Consider the following 18,308-nt stretch of genomic DNA (forward strand, 5'->3'; position numbering starts at 1 on the left):
CCCACGCGCTCGACAGAAAAATCAACAAGGAATTGTGATTCTGGAGAAAGAAATGCGGTTTATACGCTGCTAGCGAAGCTCAATAAACATTTATCTTTTTACTGTGCGGTGATTTACTAACTCGACTCCGTAAAGAAATTCGGCACTGGCGGCCATTGTTAGGGCGCGTAACTTGCCAGCAATGGCCGCCGCAGTTGACTCGCTATTACCATCTATATTTCAGCTCCATTCTCCTCTTCCGATTGTCGCCGGTCTTTATTTCTCGCCACTTTCCCTTCATTCTCGGTGAACATATTACATTTTATCATTCCTCTGGCGAATCCGCGCCGCGTTTCCCCTAGCCCAGCCAGCGCAACTCATCTCCCGCTGTAAGGGGGAAACTTTGTTGAAACACGTATTTGCTTTTTGAGTGGCTTACGACTTGCTAACTCTAAAAAAAAAAAAAAAAAAAAAAAAAAAAAGGAAAAAAACGAGAAGTACCTTTATCTGTCTGAGCGTTGATGTGTGTTTGTGTGCGAGCGAGTGCGTGTGTGTACGCGGTAGCGCGCCTCCAAGTGGGCTGATGGTGCAAGAATTAATGTCAATAATACATCACAGGCGCGCCATCTAGCACGCCTTTAACGAAACGCTTTGACGCGTGCTCTTCTCTAATAGAAGCTCGCCGTACGACTCTTTCCGGCGCAATTTTCTTTTATATCTCCCGGAGATACCCACTCCCCCACCCCCTTGCATCGTCCCACCCTCTCCTTCTCTCTCGCTCTCCTTTTCCCTCGTTCTCTCACACTTCTTTTTTTTTTTCTTTCTTTCTCTCTCTCTCTCTCTCTCACTCACTCGCGGTCTCTTTCCCTTATATTTATATAAAACGCCGTGCAAAGTGCGAGGATGAAAGTCGACCACATACGCTGAAGCATCACAAAGACGTGTCGCGAGCTCCTGCATGAATATGCAGCAGAGTGTCGCGATTAGTAAACAGCGGTGATGTCGCCGAGTCCCGCCCGCACCTCCGTGGCAGTCACACTTCATTGCACCGAGAGGGGTCGAAAAAGGGTTTCCTCTCTTTTCAGTTTTTTACCGGCAACGCGCGAAGTATTCGGATCGGCGTCAGAAAATCCTTGACAGTGTTCGTTGCCACGGGTAAAGAATTCGCGTGTGTTTCATTCCGAGGTCTCCTGTGACTCTATACAAACACTGAAGACTGCTCGAATATGTTACAGTGCAGCATTCTGTGCGAGACAGAGTGTCTGACACGAATAACAGTTTCTAGCACATAAAAAAAAATATCTATAGGAGGGCAAAATACGAGGGTGAGTCAATTTGTAATAACAAAGCGAAATTCCGCGCCGTTATCCTGTAAGTTGGTTCGTTCTTTGTGGTCTTGTCCTGAGACTGGTTTGATGCAGCTCTCCATGCTACTCTATCATGTGCAAGCCTCTTCATCTCCCAGTGCCTACTGCAGCCTACGTCCTTCTGAATCTGCTTAGTGTGTTCATCTCTTGGTCTCCCTCTAAGATTTTTACCCTCCACGCTGCCCTCCAGTACTAAATTGGTGATCCCTTGATGCCTCACAACATGTCCTACCAACCGATCCCTTCTTCTAGACAAGTTGTACCACAAACTCCTCTTCTCCCCAATTCTATTCAATACCTCCTCATTAGTTCAAATGGTTCAAATGGCTCTGAGCACTATGCGACTTAACTTCTGAGGTCATCAGTCGCCTAGAACTTAGAACTAATTAAACCTAACTAACCTAAGAACATCACACACATCCATATCCGAGGCAGGATTCGAACCTGCGACCGTAGCGGTCGCTAGGTTCCAGACTGTAGCGCCTAGATCCGCACGGCCACTCCGGCCGGCCCTCATTAGTTATGTGATCTACACATCTAATCTTCAACATTTTTCTGTAGTACCACATTTCGAAAGCTTCTATTCTCTTCTTGTCTAAACTATTTATCATCCATGTCTCACTTCCGTACGTGGCTACACTCCATACAAATACTTTCAGAAACGACTTCCTGACACTTAAATCAATACTCGATGTTAACAAACTTCTCTTCTTCAGAAACACTTTGCTTGCCATTGCCAGTCTACAATTTATATCCTCTCTACTTCGACCATCATCAGTTATTTTGCTCCCCAAATAGCAAAACTCCTTTACTACTTTAAGTGTCTCATTTCCTAATCTAATTCCCGCAGCATCACCCGACTTAATTCGACTACATTCCATTATCCTCGTTTTGCTTTTGTTGATGTTCATCTTATATCCTCCTTTCAAGACACTGTCCATTCCGTTCAACTGCTCTTCCAAGTCCTTTACTGTCTCTGTCAGAATTACAATGTCATCGGCGAACCTCAAAGTTTTTATTTCTTCTCCATGGGTTTTAATACCTACTCCGAAGTTTATCTCTCGTTTCCTTTACTGCTTGCTCAATATACAGATTGAATAGCATCGGGGAGAGGCTACAACCCTGTCTCACTCCCTTCCCAACCACTGCTTCCCTTTCATGTTCCTCAACTCTTATTACTGCCATCTACTTTCTGTACAAATTGTAAATAGCCTTTCGCTCCCTGTATTTTACCCCTGCCACCTTTCGAATTTGAAAGAGAGTATTCCAGTCAACATTGTCAAAAGCTTTCTCTAAGTCTACAAATGCTAGAAACGTAGTTTTGCCTTTCCTTAATCTTTTTTCTAAGATAAGTCGTAGGGTTAGTATTGCCTCACGTGTTCCAACATTTCTAAGGAATCCAAACTGATCTTCCCCGATGTCGCCTTCTACAAGTTTTTCCATTCGTCTGTATCGAATTCGCGTATGTATTTTGCAGCTGTGACTTATTGAACTGATAGTTCGGCAATTTTCACATCTGTCAACACCTGCTTTCTTTGGGATTGGAATTATTATATTCTTCTTGAAGTCTGAGGGAATTTCGCCTGTCTCATACATCTTGCTCACCAGATGGTTGAGTTTTGCCAGGACTGGCTCACCCAAGGCTGTCAGTAGTTCTAATGGAATGTTGTCTACTCCCGGGGCCTTGCTTCGACTTAGGTCCTTCAGTGCTCCGTCAAACTCTTCACGCAGTATCGTATCTCCCATTTCATCTTCATCTACCTCCTCTTCCATTCCCATAATATTGTCCTCAAGAACATCGCCACTGTATAGACCCTCTATATACCCCTTCCACCTTTCTGCTTTCCCTTCTTTGCTTAGAACTGGGTTTCCATCTGAGCTCTTGATATACATGCAAGTGGTTCTCTTTTCTCCAAAGGCTTCTTTAATTTTCCTGTAGGCAGTATCTGTCTTGCCCCTCGTGAGATAAGCCTCTACATCCTTACATTTGTCCTCTAGCCATCCCTGCTTAGCCATTTTGCACTTCCTGTCGATCTCATTTTTGAGACGTTTGTATTCCTTTTTACCTGCTTCACTTGCTGCATTTTTGTATTTTCTCCTTTCATCAATTAAATTCAGTAAGTTGGTAAGCGTGCTATAAACAGCGTGCAGAATAGGCTGTAGGTGGCAGCATATTGCAGATTGCACACATACCGTCGCACTATCGGTATAAATATGGCCGCCCCACTTGCGACTAGCACCAGGGAAGAACAGCGTTCTGTTATTCGGTTTTTGCGTAGTGATGGTGTGAAACCTATTGAAATTCATCGATGAACGAAGGTTCAGTACGGTGATGCATGTTTGTTTCAGCAGCAAGTCTACGAATGGAGTAAGAAGTTCGCAAATGGTGTGACTTCAGTGGAAGATGCTCCTCGTCCAAGTCAAGTACAACGAGTTGTGACTCCACAGAACATTGCAGCAGGTGAAGCCGTAGTGAAGGAAAACCGCCGAGTGACACTGAATGACATTGCAGCATGTTTACAGATTAGTCATGGGTCAGCACACCACATTGTGCATGATGTGCTCCAGTTTCACAAAGTGTCTGCAAGATGGGTGCCACGGCAGCTGACTCCTGAAATGAGAGAACGACGTGTTGATGCTTGTGAAGAACTTCTCCTGCGCTTTGAACGAGAAGGTGATGGCTTCCTTGCAAGAATAGTTACTGGGGACGAAACCTGGGTTCACTTCCACCAGCCGGAAACGAAGAGAGCGAGCAAGGAATGACACCATTCCTCATCACCAAAACCAAAGAAGTTTCGAACAGAAACATCAGCAGGGAAGGTTATGTTGACTCTCTTTTGCGACGGAAAAGGCGTCATTTTGGAGCATTACATGCCTAGAGGGACCACTGTCACCAGTGCATCATACATAGATCTCCTAAAAATTCATTTGCTGCCTGCAATAAAATCAAAGCGACGTGGATTGCTGTCAGCAGGTGTCCTTTTGCAACATGACAATGCAAGGCCCCACACTGCCCTTACAACAGTTGCAACAATCACAGACCTGCATTTTGAGTGTCTTCCTCATCCACCATACTCACCAGACCTTGCCCCAAGTGATTTCCATATGTTTGGACCACTCAAAGACGCAATGGGAGGAAAGAAGTTCCGTTCTGATGAAGAGGTACGCCACATGGTACGTGAATGGTTGCGCGGACTACCAAAAGAATTTTTTTTTACAGGAATTTATGCACTTTGTAAGCGCTGGAGGACTTGCATTGAGCGTGGGGGAGATTATGTTGAAAAGTGATACAGCCTTATACCACTTCTGCACAATAAATAATATTGAAAAAAATATTTAAGGTTTTCATTTGACTCACCCTCGTACACAAATTTACAAATATGCGAATATTTCCTGTGTTTTTTTATAAGCTACGAGAGGACATATGAGCATACGTGTGTTACATAAGATTATAGGAAGACCTCGATATAAACTCTTAATCTCAGGCACATATTTTCTGATCTCTCGGTAACGTAATGGTGTCGTTTTTTGCTTCCTCTATCAGAACGTTTCTAGAACTACGATACATGCAGTGTTCCTTCGGAGATGCATGCACTAACGAAGGAACAAGCACTACAGTGAATGCAGCCGTCATTAAATACACTGGTAGTTGCGAATATGGGCAACCATCGGCTGTATGATGGAATGACGCTAATGAAAATTTGTGTCGGACTGGTACTAGAAACCGGATATCCCGCTTTACGCGAGCGGTCACCCAAACTGCTTTGGCTAACCGTGCACGACTCAGAGCGCAACCCAAACTTCCATAAGTTATCATTCATGCTCCACAACCTGCACTCGTGCACATTAAGTAATTCCCGTACAGGGGGAGGATATGTTAACTGAAAGTCGCTGCCTGGTATCGACGGATAAAAATGATTTTGTGTTGTTAAGAAGTACGATACAATGATGAAATTGTGGGGGAAAGAAAGATATTCAGAACAGTTAAAGAGACCGCTTGCGTTACCCGGAAAATACGGATTCGAGACCCGATACGGCACTAACTTTCATTGTCGTCATTGCTTTGTACAGCAGATGGTTGCTCGTATTCGAAACTGCGAATACATTTAATGTGTTCCTAAAAATACTGGGTGATCAAAAAGTCAGTATAAATTTGAAAATTGAATAAATGACGGAATAATGTAGATAGAGAGGTAAAAATTGACACACATGCTTGGAATGACCTGGTGTTTTAATAGAACAAAAAAAAAAAAAAAAAAAAAATACAAAAGTTCAAAAAATGTCCGACAGATGGCGCTTCATCTGATCAGAATAGCAATAATTAGCATAACAAAGTAAGACAAAGCAAAGATGATGCTCTCTACAGGAAATGCTCAATATGTCCACCGTCATTCCTGAACAATAGCTGTAGTCGAGGAATAATGTTGTGAACAGCACTGTAAAGCATGTCCGGAGTTATAGTGAGGCATTGACGTCGGATATTGTCTTTCAGCATCCCTAGAGATGTCAGTCGATCACGATACACTTGCGACTTCAGGTAACACCAAAGCCAATAATCGCACGGACTGAGGTCGGGGAACTGGGAGGCCAAGCATGACGAAAGTGTCGGCTGAGCACACGATCATCACCAAACGATGCGCACAAGAGATCTTTCACGCGTCTAGCAATATAGGGTGGAGCGCCATCCTGTATAAACATCGTACATTCCAGCAGGTGTTTATCAGCCAGGCTGGGGATGATGCGATTCTGTAACATATCGGCGTACCTCTCACCCGTCACGGTAGCAGTTACAAAACCAGAATCACGCATTTCCTCGAAGAAAAAAGGCCCGATAACGGTAGATGTGGTAAATCCAACCCATACCGTGACTTTCTCGACGTGCAATGGAGTTTCCACGACAGTTCTAGGATTTTCGGTAGCCCAAATTCTGCAGTTTTCGGCGTTGACAGACCCTCGGAGCGTGAAATGAGCTTCGTCGGTCCACAACACGTTACTCAACCAATCGTCATCTTCCGCCATTTTTTGAAACACCCACACCGCAAACGCCCTGCGCTTCACTAAATGGCCAGGTAACACTTCATGAAGCCGATGGATTTTGTACGGATAGCATCGGAGGGTACGCCTAAGTGCCAACCAAACAGTAGTGTATGGAATGCCGGTGCGACGTGCGACTGCACGAGCGCTGACTTCCCCGTGCGTAGACGATCCGCTACAGTCTCCATTTCTTCCTGAACTGTCTCAGCAGCATTACGCCTTGTGCTCGGTCGGCCACAACGGGGTCTATCGTCTAAACAACCCGTGGCTTCGAAATCATTCTCGCCACAGCTGCATTTGTCAACGGACCTTTACCCGTTCGAATCCCCTTCCTATGGCGATAGGATCGTAACGCTGAACTAGCTCATTCCCCTTTCTGATAATACAGCTTCACCAAAAGCGTCTTTTCAGGTAACGTCAACATGCTGCGACTGCTGGAGCATCTGATTCTCTGTCTCATTACAGCTCCTTTTATACACGATTGTCATGCGCAGTCACTGACGTTTTGTTGTCCAGCGCCATCCGTCGGACATTTTGTGAATTTTTTTTTTGGTTCTAATAAAACCCATGTCATTCCAAGCATGTGTGACAATTTTTACCTCTATATCTACATTATTCCGTATTTATTAAGTTTTCAAATTTATATTGACTTCTTGATCACCCGGTATTCTGGGCTAGTAGTATTTCCGCGTCGTGGTGTTGTTCTGATCTACCGTCATGTCAGACCTTACAGTGTTCCAACAAGAAATTGTTGTCTTTACTCGCTCATATGGGACAGTGAGTAAGATCGCCCAGTTAATACTAGGGACCCGCCCTGTCTTCCCACGAGTAACACTAGCGAGGGAAACTTCCCATCGCAACACCATCACATTTAGTGGTAAGATGGTCCAGTGGATAGCCAGCCAAAATCATCGAGTGAACTCTGAACAGCCATAGCGTCGTGGTTATGTAGTCACGGTGTTGGAGGGCGAAGGGGGAGATCCCTGTTCAAATCTCCCTCGTGCCCCCTATTTTGTTCACAAAATTGTGAACTGCGCGTCCATTCATTGATGTGTCTGTTCGCTGTAGTCAAATTTGTGTCTGTGTTGTGGCGTAACGCCTGTCTGCAACAGGGAGGTGTAAGGAAGGAACCTCCAGAAGTACGTACCTTCGATTTGTTCCACACATGTACCACATGTTGGGACTCCTGCGTTCCGTTTTGGAAGTTTTGACTGTTGAATTCCTTTGTTGTAACATAGTTCACACTCGTTTATTTGTTGTTTTCATTTCTGTGAGAGGACTGTGCGGTATCTCACCTGCTCTCACAATTTTACTTGCGACGGTAATATATTCTTACGACACGACTCATGTTCTGTAACCAACGTATAGTATGACAATTGCCGAGACTACAAATGGAGAACAGACACTTCAATGACCGGACGGAAAGTTCATAATTTTGTGAAAAAATGGGAAATATGGAAATTTGAATTCGTATCGCCTGTTTTGTAATTCAACATCGTGACCCCACAACCACGATGCCTCACTTACTACAAGTCGCTCGATGTTGCACATTTTGAGCTTGGACCGTTCAGTGTTTCTATTTTGCTTCTCTTTGCACAGTTTCGTACACCTTGCTGCTGCTTTCATGCTTGATCTGTGTTCAGTTTATGACGGTCTATACACTGGACCTTTTTACCACTAAATCTGAGGGGAGTGGGATGGCGAGTTTTCCTTGTACCTGCGGCCGGACGAGTTACGTGGTGTAGCGGTACTAAGTTATACAGGGTGAGTCAGGAGGAAAGGAATATGTTTTGAGAGGTAATAGTATTACTGATTTGAACAAAAAACTTTATATGGGCATATGCACTATTCCGAATGTTCTACCGAGCGAGGTGGCGCAGTGGTTAGCACACTGGACTCGCATTCGGGAGGACGACGGTTCAATCCCGTCTCTGGCCATCCTGATTTAGGTTTTCCGTGATTTCCCTAAATCGCTTCAGGCAAATGCCGGGATGGTTCCTTTGAAAGGGCACGGCCGATTTCCTTCCCCATCCTTCCCTCACCCGAGCTTGCGCTCCGTCTCTAATGACCTCGTTGTCGACGGGACGTTAAACACTAATCTCCTCCTCCTCCTCCGAATGTTCTCCTGCATTTAACAGATTTAATGTACATTGTTGCTTATTTTTTGTATTATCCAAACATTGTCATTGTTTACAACGTATCACAGTAGTGTAGAGGAAGTCCAGACGAACTGTTTCATATGGGACACTTCTGGTCTGTCAAGTCGAATAACTACTTCAAATCGGCCTACAAAATCTATCTCGTGTTGTGCGAGATTTTCAATATTCTCGTGCTCTCTTCGCGCAAACTATTAGTCCTAGAGAAATCATAGACATCACTTTCTTCGTAGGAATGTAATGTAGTTTAATTTTGCACTGCAATACGTTTTCGCTGGAGGGTGCAGTTTTCGAGCTATTCAAGAAATACGTACAAATGTGGTATTAAATGGGTTCCATCTTGGAATCCATTCGGAGTAGGATTTACGCCCCTATGAAGCTTTTTGTTCACAATCACTAATACTGTCGCTCCTCAAAGTATGTACCTTCCCTCCTGACTCATCCCGTATACATAAACCTTCCTCGTGAATCGGTCTATCTAACAGAGAAAACCGTAACAAAATCACTACAGTAGTTCCCGTGATTAGACGTAATATACACACAGAAAAACGCAGCGCGGGACTTTAATTTATAATATGTATAGACAAGTATCTAAAGACACTGTAGCTAGTGTCATGACAGTGCACGTAGTTCATTAGCAAACTTTTGATAATCACAGTAACGAAAGGTAGACTAAATTTACTGGGAGAAGCAGGAGAGCGTTGCAGATTATTGTTACTTTTACTAACAAGAACACTTCCAGGAAAGTTATTGCTGAGCCCAGGCTGAGTCTATACAAAACCGTTTCCACGAAAGCAGAACTAAGGGAATTGTGTAAATAAAACATTCATGTACGAACTGTTATTGCTTAACTTCTAGGAAACAAAGTGACTGGAAAAGTCAAGTTTCGTAATTGTGATAAGCCAAATACTTCGACAACAGAGGAATGAAAACATACACAGAGAATGTCTACGGAAGTGCACAGTCAAAAGTATTTTTCCCGTTGTAAAACATGATCCTTGCTACTCTGATGCCCTGTGGATTTTCTGTAATGGCATGAGTGGTCAAACCGTGCCTTCGGGCGGGCGTGTAGATCTAAGTTTCCGGTGTTTTTCCCTGACTATTGATATCGGCACGTTTCCAACGGAAATGTTGTGACGCAGTGACTCGAACAGGCTTATTAACTGACCGAGGATATTTGTAGGCAATCGTAATCATAGAGTTTAAGCACCACACTCGAGGCACACATATAAGTCCACCCCGGTCGATCGTTAAAAGAAGAAAAAGGAAAAACCGACGGGACGCGTCCATATTAAAAGTACAATAAAATTCAAAACAACGAGCGAAAGTATCTGAACAGCATGCCACAGAAGCGATTTAGGACATATTAATATAATCTACTTAGAAAACAAGTAAATCGTACTACAGTAACAACGCACCCCTACTATTTAACGAACGCACGGTAATTGCGATGTATGTTAAATCCACTGTAAAACTGTAAAAAATGTAGCTTGGAACTACGTAGTAACCATTCGCCATCTAGTGACTAGAAGACACCTACACGAAGCTTGCAGCTTTAATTGTTATAATTGAGATCAGGAACAGACATGACAATGCACTGGTAGACAGTGCAGATCGAAAATCAGCAATAATTTACAATTCCGCTCTCGTAGATGGCAGGAGTAAGATACAGGGAGCGAATGGCTATTTACATTTTGTACAGAAACCAGATGGCAGTTATAAGAGTCGAGGAGCACGAAAGGGAAGCAGTGGTTGGGAAGGGAGTGAGACAGGGTTGTAGCCATCCCCGATGTCATTCAATTTGTATATTGAGCGAGCAGTAAAGGAAACAAAAGAAAAATTCGGAGTTGGAATTAAAATCCATGGAGAAGAAATAAAAACTTTGAGGTTCGCCGATGACATTGTAATTCTGTGAGAGACAGCAAAGGACCTGGAAGAGCAGCTGAACGGAATGGACCGTGTCTTGAAAGGAGGATATAAGATGAACATCAACAAAAGCAAAACGAGAATAATGGAATTTAGTAGAATTAAATCAGGTGATACAGCTGGAATTAGATTAGGAAATGAGACGCTTAAAGTAGTAAATGAGTTTTGCTACTTGGGGAGCAAAATAACTGGTGATGGTCGAAGTGGAGAGGATATAAAATGTTGACTGGCAATGGCAAGGAAATCGTTTCTGAAGAAGAGAAATTTGTTAACATCGAGTATAGATTTAAGTGTCAGGAAGTCGTTTATGAAAGTATTTGTATGGAGTGTAGCCATGTATGGAAGTGAAACATGGACGATAAATAGGTTAGACAAGAAGAGAAAAGAAGTTTTCGAAATGTCGTGCTACAGAAGAATGCTGAAGATTAGATGGGTAGATCACATAACTAATGAGGAGGTACTGAATAGAATTGGGGAGAAGAGGAGTTTGTGGCACAACTTGACTAGAAGAAGGGATCGGTTGGTAGGGCATATTCTGAGGCATCAAGGGATCACCAATTCAGTATTGGAGGGCAGTGTGGAGGGTAAAAATCGTAGAAGGAGACCAAGAGAGGAATACACTAAACAGATTCAGAAGGATGTGGGTTGCAGTAGGTACTGGGAGATGAAGAAGCTTGCACAGGATAGAGTGGCATGGAGAGCTGCATCAAACCAGTCTTAGGACTGAAGACCACAATAACAACAAGTGAAAAGTTGGAGATGAGAAAAATTGCTCAAATGGCTTTAATGGCTCTGAGAACTGAGGTGATTTAACATCTGAGGTCATCAGTCCCCTAGAACTTAGAACTACTTAATCCTAACTAACCTAAGGACATCACACGCATCCATGCCCGAGGCAGGATTCGAATCTGCGCCCGTAGCGGTCGCGCGGTTCCTGACTGAGGGGCCTAGAACCGCTCGGCCACACCAGCCGGCGAAAAAATTGCTGCCTGATAGTTTCCGCACGATTTCTTTTGCGACCAAAAATTCATAAATAAGGCATGGCATTCCTGCAGCTGGTGTCCTCATTTTGGACGACAATGCAAGAGCACATATGGCCCTACCAGTGAGAGAAACACTTGACAAATATGGATGGGAAATACTTCCCCATCCACCATAGTCCTGATATGAACCCACCAGACTTTCATTTGTTGGCAAAATTGAAGGAACAACTCTGTGGAAAACATTTTGATATAATTGATGAAGTTTCCAGTGAGGTGACCCCAGTAATCGGATGTTCAACAGTGAAGATTCCCTATCCATAACATAGAAGTTGTCTAAACGATAGGAAGCTTTCATTAACAAAAAACTGAGGTTACATTGAAGGCCTCCAAAGGTACTTTGTAAAATAAATTATTTTATTCAGTTATGTCTTACCATTAGCACAAATTTTGAAATGATCCTTGTATTATCGATTTTACATTTCTTTCGAGTCTTTGCCGGTGCCCTTTACAAGACTGATCATAATTTTCTTTATCTTACTGAAGTAAGAAAGAAGGTAAAACTGTCAGCAACCCATAGGTTGGTTTGAACGGTATCGTGTTTTGCTAGCGATGTCTTATTGTAGGTGGTATGCCGTTACCTTCCTTGAAAATGACTTACCTAGCCAGTTACAAGTGGACACCCGTATACCACACGTGGCTCAGGCACTACCGGTGCCAATTATCCTGAGCCGATGTCTGTTGACGGCATTAGCCTGTTTCGTCCGCTCAAAGCGCAAAGTGACTCCCTTGCACTACCACGGGATGGGACTAATACATGTGCCGTCCAGAGTCACGGCCTTGTATGTCAGCTCCCAACTCAAAAAAATGGTTCAAATGGCTCTAAGCACTATGGAACTTAACATCTGAGGTCATCAGTCCCCTAGACGTAGAACTAATTAAACCTAACTAATCTAAGGACATCACACATGCCGGCCGCGGTGGTCTCGCGGTTCTAGGCCCACAGTCCGGAACCGCGCGACTGCTATGGTTGCAGGTTCGAATCCTGCCTCGGGCATGGATGTGTGTGATGTCCTTAGGTTAGTTAGGTTTAAGTAGTTCTAAGTTCTAGGGGACTGATGACCACAGCTGTTAAGTCCCATAGTGCTCAGAGCCATTTGAACCATTTTTGAACATCACACACATCCATGCCTGAAGCAGGATTCGAACCTGTGACTGTAGCAGCAGCACGGTTCCGGACTGAAGCGCCTAGAACCGCTCGGTCACAGCGGCCAGCTTGCTCCCAACTCAAACTCTGGCATCGTTGGCTGCAGAGCCTCACTGGACTCCTGTTCCAAGACTTTGCGCCGGCCTCTTTGTGTGCCCCAGTTTTGGTATCAACCATCCCATCCCCCTTTTACCGTATCCGACGATTTTTCTTTGACTTCAGTTACGTCCACCGGTCTTTGTTACTTACACATTTGTTTCAGTTTGACAGTTTACAAAGTGCTACAACAGTGCCGCCCGCCCAACCTCTTCGAAATTAAGTATCCCCACTATGTGTGGTGGCATACATGGAAAGCGATCCACGCCCGCTTTCACAAGTCAACCGACATCGACCTCATCGCATCTATCTAGACGACTAGCCCAACTGCGCCCTCTGTGGAGTGGGCGACACAGACGACCACCTGATCCACTGTGATCCAGCGCCTGATGTCTGGACACTTGCGCGGCGTATTTGGGTGTTTCTTACGCGCCAAACACCCGCTCAGGTCGACATCCACTAACTTTTGTTTCTGAAGGGGAATTTTTACCCCACCACCAAAACTCACTCTGTGAACTGGATCTGTGTCCTCACGATCCGTTGTCTTTTTAATTCTGGCAATAAGTCACTGCTAGGATATTGGAATTATCTCAACGAAGGACACTGTGTCCTGACACGCAACCCATGTACTTCTGACGCAACAAGCCGGAGGAGTGAGGGAAAGACAGTGGGTGATATACCCTTTCGCTTTTTGTGTGGAGGGAAGTCGTTCTGGTGACGCTCTTGTAGCGGGAACACCTAGCTGGAGCGAGTGCGCTCGTGCGTGTACACAGAGAGCGAGGAACAAAGTCTCTACTCAGTACTGCACTGAGACAGCACCTCTGTTGCTAGCGAATCGGAGTGATTATATTGAGTCACAAGCATTTAAGTGTTTGTTCACTGTGTTGGCCGCGACACTTAATGTGCGGTGTGAACACAGACAGAGTATTAGTTAGCGCCTGTGAGCGAAAATTGAGTGGCATCGCATGGACTGGTTATCTGACCGGTGTACCACGCCAATTGTTAGACTAGGTGCAGATAGGAGTCCTTGACTTCATCAAGACATAGTGAGAGTTCGATTGGCGCAGGTCAATCCAGATGGAAAGAGATAGTTTTGTTATTTTTCAGCGGCGAACGACGCAGGCAGCAGTCGTCGCAGCTCACGGTATTGTGCACTACAGCGTAGGCGAGCCCCATCTTTCTTCCATTAGAAATAACATACTTCATTCAAATCACTCCATTACATTTCTCACGCGACAGCCTCGACCGTACTTAGAAAAATTCAATCGGATAATTATTCAAGTCGAGTAGGCGCGTCTCTCAGCCATTCTGCCGAGTAAAAACATTCTTAAAGAAAGGGGATAAAAGCGCTTTCCCACACTTTATATATAAATGTCATTAACAGGATTCCTATCCATAAGAGGTAACCTCCTATTCCGAAAAGAACTGGGAAATTTGTGTATCAGTTTATAAATAAAAGTTTCATTTGATTTTTCTTAAATTTTGCAATAAATAATATTTTCCGTTCGTTTAATGTTTTCCTTACACTAACTAGCAATACTCCAGTATCCAAGTATCCCACTACTTACGTAAGAAAATAGAATATTTTTGTGTCTTTTCCTTACAGCGGAAGACTCCAGAAGATATTTGTTGCTGAAAGTTTTTCAGTCATTTCTTTTTGGTACGTTAGGAGCGTCTGTCTAACTTCTGTAGTAGTGTGGGGTGGAAATTGCTTCTTGCAGGAGACAAAGGGTACTTGTCAGATCAATCCGTTGCGCAACTCGTCAACGTAACGCCCACACACTGACAACGCTATCAGCTATACTTCTCCAGTTTCTTAGGGAGCATCTTTAATGATCCTCCTCGTAGGTGGAACGTCCAAGCCATGAGAAGCTGAAGACTGATCTGAACTTACCTGAAACGAGCAGAACTGATAACGGAATCTACGTGCGCTCAACGAGAAGACGCGTTTGGACATACTGGCAGACGCAGGACCCGCTACTCAAGGCGGTCGTAGAAAAAGTAATAAATAAAAAACTAATTATGTTTAACTTTTCATGGCTCTCTTTCGATTTCCTTCCCTTTATCCTCTCTCGCCTCCTCATAGCTCTAGGTTAGTCGTACTGGGAGCAGAATTAAATAGGGGCCAGCGCCTGAAGTAGTGTTTTTTTTTAACTCCGGGCAAAAGTGGCAAGGGGAAGATAAAAAAAAAGATGGCCGAATGGTAAGAGGTGACCGCTCACGATAAGCGGGAAATTTGGTTCGAGTCCCGGTCCGGCATGGATTTTTATCGTCGTCACTCCATTATACAGCTGATGGTTACCCATATTTTAAAATACGAATACATTTCACGTGTTTTATAACGGTTGTAGTCGCCGCAGTTGCATTGAATCGTGTTTCTGAACAACATAGGCACTAAAATAGAGTATTACAAGGGATGTTAAAGTTACTGCAAATAACCTTATAAGTCGGACAACCACAGCTGAAGAAGGACAATCAAACAATTTAAAATCAGAGATGGTAAAAAAGTCTATATTAAACTGACTGACAGTCCAAATCTGCAACGGTGGTTTATTGTATTTTCGCTGTATGACGTCCGGTTTTATACCTTGGAGGTATGTTTTCAGGTCATATAAAACTAATACTTCATGTGCCACGGCTTCCAAGGTGCAAGTGCGCGTAAAAACATGTCACTCCTCGGCAAAACCTTGGATGAGACGGCAGATGAGCATTCGATCCGAACCATGCATGGTCGGTAAAGCACCTTCATAACACTGTCAAAAGACGAGCCTGACAGCACACTATCATCCACGTATGGTAGGATGAAACCATCGGCAAAATCCGCGAGGATAACAAAGAATCAAAAACACACAATCCTTGGGAGTCATCAACATACTAAAAAATATTGGCTGGCTTCGAATAGAAGTGCACGTTGCAGCGCTAGTCACACACATTGATACAAAAAAGTTTCGTCTTCATGTCTGCTACAAGTTCTCCTATACCTATAGTATTATCTATTAATGAAAATGTTCAAATGTGTGTGAAATCTGATGGGACTTAACTGCTAAGGTCATCAGTCCCTAAGCTTACACACTACTTAACCTAAATTATCCGAAGGACAAACACACACACCCATGCCCGATGGAGGTCTCGAACCTCCGCCGGGACCAACCGCACAGTCCATGACTGCAGCGCTCCAAACCGCTCGGCTAATCCCGCGGGGCTGAATTAATGATGTTCAAAATGTTCAAATGTGTGTGAAATCGTATGGGACATAGCTGCGAAGGTCATCAGTCCCTAAGCTTACACACTACTTAACCTAAATTATCCGAAGGACAAACACACACACCCATGCCCGATGGAGGTCTCGAACCTCCGCCGGGACCAACCGCACAGTCCATGACTGCAGCGCTCCAAACCGCTCGGCTAATCCCGCGGGGCTGAATTAATGATGTTCAAAATGTTCAAATGTGTGTGAAATCGTATGGGACATAGCTGCGAAGGTCATCAGTCCCTAAGCTTACACACTACTTAACCTAAATTATCCGAAGGACAAACACACACACCCATGCCCGATGGAGGTCTCGAACCTCCGCCGGGACCAACCGCACAGTCCATGACTGCAGCGCTCCAAACCGCTCGGCTAATCCCGCGGGGCTGAATTAATGATGTTCAAAATGTTCAAATGTGTGTGAAATCGTATGGGACATAGCTGCGAAGGTCATCAGTCCCTAAGCTTACACACTACTTAACCTAAATTATCCGAAGGACAAACACACACACCCATGCCCGATGGAGGTCTCGAACCTCCGCCGGGACCAACCGCACAGTCCATGACTGCAGCGCTCCAAACCGCTCGGCTAATCCCGCGGGGCTGAATTAATGATGTTCAAAATGTTCAAATGTGTGTGAAATCGTATGGGACATAGCTGCGAAGGTCATCAGTCCCTAAGCTTACACACTACTTAACCTAAATTATCCGAAGGACAAACACACACACCCATGCCCGATGGAGGTCTCGAACCTCCGCCGGGACCAACCGCACAGTCCATGACTGCAGCGCTCCAAACCGCTCGGCTAATCCCGCGGGGCTGAATTAATGATGTTCAAAATGTTCAAATGTGTGTGAAATCGTATGGGACATAGCTGCGAAGGTCATCAGTCCCTAAGCTTACACACTACTTAACCTAAATTATCCGAAGGACAAACACACACACCCATGCCCGATGGAGGTCTCGAACCTCCGCCGGGACCAACCGCACAGTCCATGACTGCAGCGCTCCAAACCGCTCGGCTAATCCCGCGGGGCTGAATTAATGATGTTCAAAATGTTCAAATGTGTGTGAAATCGTATGGGACATAGCTGCGAAGGTCATCAGTCCCTAAGCTTACACACTACTTAACCTAAATTATCCGAAGGACAAACACACACATACCGATGCCCGACGAAGGTCTCGAGCCTCCGACAGGACCAACCGCACAGTCCATGACTGCAGCGCCCTAGACCGCTCGGCTAATCCCGCGCGGCTGAATTAATGATGTCTCATCTTCATGTTTACTTGAAGTAAACTTCGGAAGTTTGCAACTTCCTTTTCCATACCATTTTCGGGATCTGTTTAACTAGGTCGAAGAAGTCTGGAAATTAGTAATGTTCATCTCACTTGCAATTTAGAGAACCTGGTCTCAAAGATCTCATTCCGGTAACGGTGCATTGACTCTCACGCACAGTTCTAAATCTTTCGAACAGTTTTTCTTTCACACTTTTTCGAACTTCATTTATTTCTCCCGTTTGTACAATACACATTCACGTTTTACGAAACGGTTTTCCACTCTTCTTAACTTTAAGAGTTTTCTCCCTCCTTCATTTAAGGAAATAATTTACAACAGTTTCTTTGTCACTGAAAGCTATTACTATACATATATTCTTTGGGTTAGGTAGATATTGTCTTTTTGTTCCGGCCTTTAATTAGCGCAACAATCATTGCTCGAATCACAATTCAAGGAATCGTCACAATTATTTCTTATTTCTTCTAACGTTCCCACAATTTCTAACGAAATGGTGACATCATTCGAATGAATGTCCAAGAAACTAACTAATAAATAACACATATTTAGGTATTCAGGAGAAGTAGGTGATTTCGATTGCGTAACCCGTTTATCACATTTCAGCTTTGCAAAGTTGGTTACATTAATTCGATTTCATATTACTGTGGAACTCTGCAATCTGCATAAAGAAAGATGTTATTTGCAAGTATATACAAAAAACAGCTCTATGTACGTTGTTAATACTTAGCGGCAACACAAAGGCAACTGCTAATTATTATGGATCTTCAATGAGTTGCAAATTCTAGTGAATAGTAACTGCGAACACTTGTGTCTGACAAACTATTAGGAGAAACTGTAACTCGGTTTCCAAATTACTATCGCTTTGCGCTGTGTTATCTGTTTACCTAGGATATGTGCCTGTCGTGTTGCGGATACGCTGTCTGCTGCAGCTAGGGTACAGTTCTCCATCGCCCTGGCGAGCTATGAATTTGGCAACTTCCAACAACTTTTTTAAAAATATTTGCAGTGTGTCTTAGCA

This window comes from Schistocerca americana, chromosome X (genome assembly GCF_021461395.2).
Source record: "Schistocerca americana isolate TAMUIC-IGC-003095 chromosome X, iqSchAmer2.1, whole genome shotgun sequence".
Lineage (NCBI taxonomy): Eukaryota > Metazoa > Arthropoda > Insecta > Orthoptera > Acrididae > Schistocerca > Schistocerca americana.